This window comes from Myotis lucifugus, unplaced genomic scaffold (genome assembly GCF_000147115.1).
Source record: "Myotis lucifugus unplaced genomic scaffold, Myoluc2.0 scaffold_58, whole genome shotgun sequence".
In the NCBI taxonomy this organism is placed as follows: domain Eukaryota; kingdom Metazoa; phylum Chordata; class Mammalia; order Chiroptera; family Vespertilionidae; genus Myotis; species Myotis lucifugus.
This window is the reverse complement of record NW_005871106.1, coordinates 3,024,155-3,030,633: the sequence shown is the minus strand read 5'-3', so window position 1 is coordinate 3,030,633 and position 6,479 is coordinate 3,024,155. Positions and strand designations below refer to the sequence as shown.

At 45.5% G+C, this 6,479-nt stretch overlaps 1 pseudogene; it reads right to left on the bottom strand.

Annotated features, from left to right (window-relative positions):
* Nucleotides 1–1,388: 1,388 nt before the first annotated feature.
* Nucleotides 1,389–2,770, bottom strand: LOC102436346 (annotated as a pseudogene).
* Between the last annotated feature and the right edge of the window lie 3,709 nt (nt 2,771–6,479).

Sequence of the window (6,479 nt, the reverse complement as noted above, 5' to 3'; positions counted from 1 at the left end):
ACCCCAGCTACACTTCTTCTATATGTGGACTAAGGGAAATAGGACTTCGGAAACCCAAAGATATAATTCCACAGAAACAAAGCTTTCTAGCACATCTCATTCTCCCACAGGGGCCTCTGGAAATGTTTATTCCAGTGGTACCCCAAGAACCCCACTCCCACCAGCAATGGGGAGAGAAGAGGCAGACTTTTCTCTGTAACACTTCTTGACCGAATGGAAAACTGTCCATGGTGGAAATCAATGGCAGTGTATTTAGCAGTGGTGATGAGCTTGATGTAGTTGACACAGGCTGAAAATAATTCCTTTAGTAAAGGTAAAAGTTTACGGAATTTCTCCAGGCTGGGCCTGGAGAGGTAGTTGGTTGAATAAGCAGGTTTTACCAAAAGCCTTTGCTCTCAGGCGTGAGGGATGTCATTTCCTCTTGAAACAGTAGTTCTGCATCTGATGGGAATAGCTCTATTGTGAGTGCTCAGGGAGAGAGAATAACATAAGGTGGAGGCTTCTGAGAATGTCATTGGGCACTTCTGTTTCCTGATGTGTGTCTTTTGATGATTTATTTTTGTCACTTTTATCTTGAAAAAATGTTTTTCACTGAAGGAAGATGGATAGAGTATGTTCCCACCAGAGGAGGCAGCAGCCATGTCTTCTCTATAGAGGAATTGATAAACGGTCCATCTTGGAGGGCACAATCCACCCGGGTGTGTGTGGCCTGCCAGTGCGCCCCAACCCTGGGGTCCCATCAGCAAGTGTGGGCAGCTGCGGGGCTCTCTTCTGATCCCAGTGAGCACCAGAGCTTCCCTGCTTGCTTCCAGAGACACAGGCTGCAGACATCACTGCGGTGGTTGGCTCAGCAATGCCATCCTTGGCCAAAGGGAAGGCCAGCGGCTCTGTCTAGCAACTTTACACAGGTTGAGATGTAGGAGAGCTCTTCTCTAGCCATCAAATGTGATTTAAACTTTATCTCCTTCAATACCTGCAATAGTTGCTGTGCAGATAGCATAAGGGCTCTTTCTGTTTAACGCTTCATTTCATTCCCATCTTAAATCATTTTAGACTGGCTTTGGTAATTCATTCTTAATGTCAAAGTTGTGACTTCAGATTCATTTGTAGTTCATAAGAGAAATACATTCATCTGGAACCTCAGGGAAGGCTGAAGTAAAGCCCTCTTTCCTTCTCCCCCTCCACATGTCCTAACGGGCTGTGTGTCTGAGGAATCTATAAGTCTCTTAAAGTTATTTCTGTTGTCAAGACTGTCCAGAGTTAACTATAATCTGGTACCTGTAATTCCAATGACTGTGACAATACATGCTGAAGCAATACTGTTAAAATAACATACTTCTCTTTTAAACCAGCTTTGAAGTTGTTAGTTTGAGGAATCTAGGACTGTGTTAAATACTGTGAAGGAGCACAGATCCTAGTTTGTTAATAAGCAGAGCTCCATTTGGAACTGTGATCAAGATGGCTAAAAATGCTATTGTTATCACACCCTTCGAATATGGTTCCAAGTCGGGTGAGCTGATTCTTGCAGTTTCTAAAGCCAGAGGACCTAACAAGGCCCAGATTGTAGCTTTGAGTATCCATGAGAAAGCACTACATATTTTCTCCTTAAAAATTAAAACCAACAAAAGACATAAAGAAAAATGTAAAAGAAATTCAAACCAATAATGCCAAACTCATGCAAGCAATAGAAATACTAATAGCATCTGACTTAAGGGCTGCAACAGATACTTCCAATCCAACCAAATTAAAAAGAAGGGGTTGAAAAATATCCCATGCAAATAATTTTTTGGACTCCAATCTTATCTATGGTCCAATTCACTCCTCCAGTGAAAGTCAACATTAGTGTGAATAATTCTCCAGCTCCATATATACTGATGCTATTGCTGACTAAGATGGCAGAAACAAACTCAAAATCAGGCATGCTTTCTTTATTGGGATATTTGTCTGATCTTCACTTGGAAAATATTGAAGAAAAATTCCCCAAAATGTTCCTAGCAGCACACCAATAATTACGTTCTGACAAGAAGTTAGGAGATTATGAAGTATGCCACCTGTGGAGAAGACTATGCTCATGAATGTACCGAATCCAGTGATAGCCACGATGTCATCCAAACTACTAGCAGCTATTAGTAAGGTTGGAATGCCTTTCTCAATACCATTTCCTTTTCCTTGCAAATGTAGCATGGAAAGGACAATAGCAGGAGAGACAGCACCTACCACAAAACCTAAAAGAAATCCCCATTCCCAGGGAAAATTCATAAGGAAGAGGGAAGTAACAGCAGTCAAACATGCCTCCATGAGGCATGGACTCCTAGGCAATCTTAAACTCTCTTCAAATGCTTCAAAGCCTGTGGATAGAGTCCAAGTCCAGCTTGGATAAGGTAAGGGCAGTATTTCTTAAAGTTGAAGACCACTTGTTACTAATATGGATGCGCTCAGTGGTATATGGAGCATTCCTAATGGTAAAACCAGCCAATAACATCCCAAAAAGAGGTGGAAGTGGAGGCACTGAAGGTATTCTAATGACTTCCAAAAGTTTCCCCCCAATTAGGGAATAATAAAAGACAATGAAGAGTCCAAATAAATTTTCATCAGGGCAATGACCAGAGCTTGAGATTGACCAGATTGTAAACAATATAAAAAGTAAAACTCCAGAAAATACGGCAGGAGTAGTAGGGGCTGGCAGACCAGGCTCTCCTGGATAGGGAGCACCTAACACCAATGCAGACTCTCCCCGGGCTGTGGGACTCTGGCATGAAGCCCACGCCATCTTGAAGGAGAGAGTGGCCTCTTCTAGGAACTCACCACCACCACCACTCAGACAGGCCTTGGACACTACCCACGACCTGGCAGCCACTCCAGCCAAAACCCTGCTTCCCCACCCACAGACCTGCAGACCTAAAGGTGCACAGCTCCCGCAGCAGTAAGTGCGACATCCCTGCTCCCCAGCGGCAGACCTCTGGGCTCCACAGTCGCATATTTTCAGCGCACAGGCCTCCTGAGCCCACCGCTCCACAGGAAGCTCTTGGGTGCCACTGTAAGCCCCTGCTGGGCGCGCTTTTATACAAACAAGGACGCACTTCCCCGGCAGTAGAAATTCTGAATTCCCTCTCCCTGGATACCTGCCCACAGACACCTTCAGTGCCAGGGCCCCTCAGAGTGTGTCAGTGCGCTGCGCTGGCAAATGCACCGCGGGTGCTTCTGTGAGCTGCCACAGGGCGCACGTGTATCCAACCACGGATGCAGCAGCAAAAACTGAGTCTTCCCACCCCACAGCTGCAGACCTCTGGACACCACAGTCGTGTTTTTCCAGCGCGCAGGACTCCTGAGCCCACCGCTCCACAGGCAGCTCTTGGGTGCTGCTGTAAGCCCCCGCTGGGCACATGCAATTTCAAACAAGGGCACAAGGCAGCAAAAATTGGGACATCCCCCTCCCTGGCTGCTGACTTCTGGACACCACAGTTGTACCTTTCCATCGTGCAGGCCTACTGAGCCTGCTGCCCCTATAGGCGGCTCCTGGGTGCCTCCTTGAGCCCTGGCTGAGCGTGTTCATATCCTAATAAGGGCGCACGGCCTCGGCAGTAGAAGTTTGGACTTCCCCCTTCCCAGCTGCCTACCCACAGACAACGTGGTTGCATGGTTTCAGCACGCAGGCCCCCTGAGACCACCACCCCAGCAGGCAATCCCCGGGTGCCTCTCTGAGCTGCCACTAGGCGCACTCATATCCAATCAAGGACTCAAGGCCCTGGCAGTAGAAACTTGGATATCCTCCTCCTCCTCCTCAGCTGCTGACCTCCGGTCACTGCAGATGCACCAATCCAGCATGCAAGCCCCTTGAACCCACTGCCCCAGCAGGCGGCCCCTGGGTGCTTCTCTGAGCCGCCGCAAGGCACAACCCTGGCTGCTGGCATCCAGTCCCCACAGTAGCACTGCTCCAGCACAAGGGCCTCCTGAGCCCACTGCCCCAGCAGATGGCTCCTGGGCAGCTCTGTAAGCAGCCATTGGGCATCCATATCCAACCAAGGCGCACATCCCCCAAAGCAGAAACTGGGACTTCTCCCTCCACGGGGCCGGTGGCACACCACAATCACTCCGATCCAGTGTGTGGGCCCCACAAGCACACCCCTGGCAGACAGCTCCTGGGCCCCTCTGTGTGTGTGCTGCCAGGGGGCGTGTGCCTCTCCAACCAAGGGTGCGAGGCTCCCTCAGTAGGATCCATGACATCCCCCTCCTGGCTACTTACCTATGGACAGCCTGCTGCTGGATCCTTAACCCCTTTCATGATTCAGAGAGAGAAATCACTTTGGCCAGAGTCCCACTGCCTTAATCACAGACTATGAGACACCCTCCTCCCACTGTCACAGGCTCCGGGCCCCTCATAGTGAGTTGCAGAGTGATGCTAATCCAGCAAGAGTCACACCACACTGGCCAAAGTCACAGTTCCTGAGCCTCAGGTCCCAATACTCCTTTCTCCCAGGCCATGGACTCTGGGAACCCACAGTGAGCACATAGCAGTGAGACCTCAGACAACCTTTTCCACAAGAGCCGGAACCACAGTCACATCCAAAACTGCTTGCACAACGAAGCTGGGGGTGAGTCACATTGCTAACCCATGATGAGACTTCATCCACGAATAAGAAACTAACATTCAAGATCCAACTACATCAAGAGAACCCAAATAGCTCAAGTAGAGAGCTACAATAGATTACCAAGCCCAGGAGACCTGAGGGATCACATCAGTAGCACCACCCTCAAAAGAACCTGGGTAGCAAAGCAGTTGGATCTAGGGCACAGAAACAATTGAAACGTTATAGCAAAATATGGGGAGACAAAAAAGCAATCCCCAAAGGAAAGAAAAAGAAGACCACCAGAGAGTTAAATGAAATGGAGGCAAGTAATATGTCAGAGAAAGAGTTCAGAGTAATGGTTATAGCAGAGGTCCTCAAACTACGGCCGCGGGCCACATGCAAATACAAATATTGTATTTGTTCCCGTTTTGTTTTTTTACTTCAAAATAAGATATGTGCAGTGTGCATAGGAATTCGTTTATAGTTTTTTCTTAAACTATAGTCCGGCCCTCCAACGGTCTGAGGGACAGTGAACTGGCCCCATGTTTAAAAAGTTTGAGGACCCCTGAGTTATAGGATGCTCAAATGGCTGGATGACAAATATGCACAACTCAATGAGAATGTCACCAACATGAAAAGGAACCTAGAGGAAATGAAGAATGACATAGCTTCAATAAAGAACACAATGGAAGGCTTAATAGTAGAATAGAAGAGGCTGAGGACCACATCAGTGAATTAGAAGACAAAGTAGGAAAAAACACACAAACACAGCAGCAACTGGAAAAAAACTTAAAAAGCAAGAGGAGAGCTTAAGGGAGCTTTGGGACAACACAAAATGAAACATCTGCATAATAGGGGTACCAGAAGGAGAGAAAGCAAAGCAAGGAATAGAAAACCTGTTTGAAGAAATAATGACAGAAAACTTCCCTGATATTGGCAAGAAAAAAAAATACGCAAGACCAAGAAACACATAGAGTGCCAAACAAAATAAACCCAAAAAGACCAACACCAAGACACATCATAATTAAACTGGCAAACATCAAACATCAATGACAAAGAATCTTAAAGGCTGCCAGAAAGAGAAAGTTACCTACAAGGGATCTCCCATTAGAATATCAACTGATTTCGCAACAGAAACACACCAGGCCAGAAGGGAATGAGTTCCTTTATATATCCTGAATCTGTCTTTTGTCAAATATGTGCTTTACAAATATACATTTTTTCCTGATCTGTGGTTTGCTTATTTGATTTCTGAATGATCTCTGGATACACATCCATTTTAAATTTTGTTGGTCTAATTTATCATTTATTTTCTAAGCATTGCTGTTTCTAAGAAATCAGTTGCCCATTTCCAAGTCACAAAGCTATTCTTCTTTTTCTTCTGAAGGCCTTGTTTTAGGTTTTTAAATTAGCTTTATGATCCATTTTGGCTGAATTTTTGTGTATACTGTGAGAGGGTCAACTTTTTTTTTTTTCATATGGACATCCCAATTGTTCTAGTACTATCTGTTCAAAGTTTCCTTTCCACATAGGATACTTTGGCACCATTCATTCTAATTCAATATTGTTCTTTTCTTTGGTAAGATTACTTTAGATATTCTAGATCAGGGGTGGGCAAACTTTTTGACTCGAGGGCCACAATGGGTTCTTAAACTAGATCGGAGGGCCGGAACAAAAGCATGGATGGAGTGTTTGTGTGAACTATTATAAATTCAGTAAACATCATTACATAAAAGGGTATGGTCTTTTTTTTTTTTAGTTTTATTCATTTCAAATGGGCCGGATCCGGCCCGCGGACCATAGTTTGCCCACGGCTGGTCTAGATTCTTTATATTTCCATATAAATTTTATAATTATCAATTTCTACCTAAAAAGCCTACTGGTATTACAATTGGAATTGCATTGAATCTA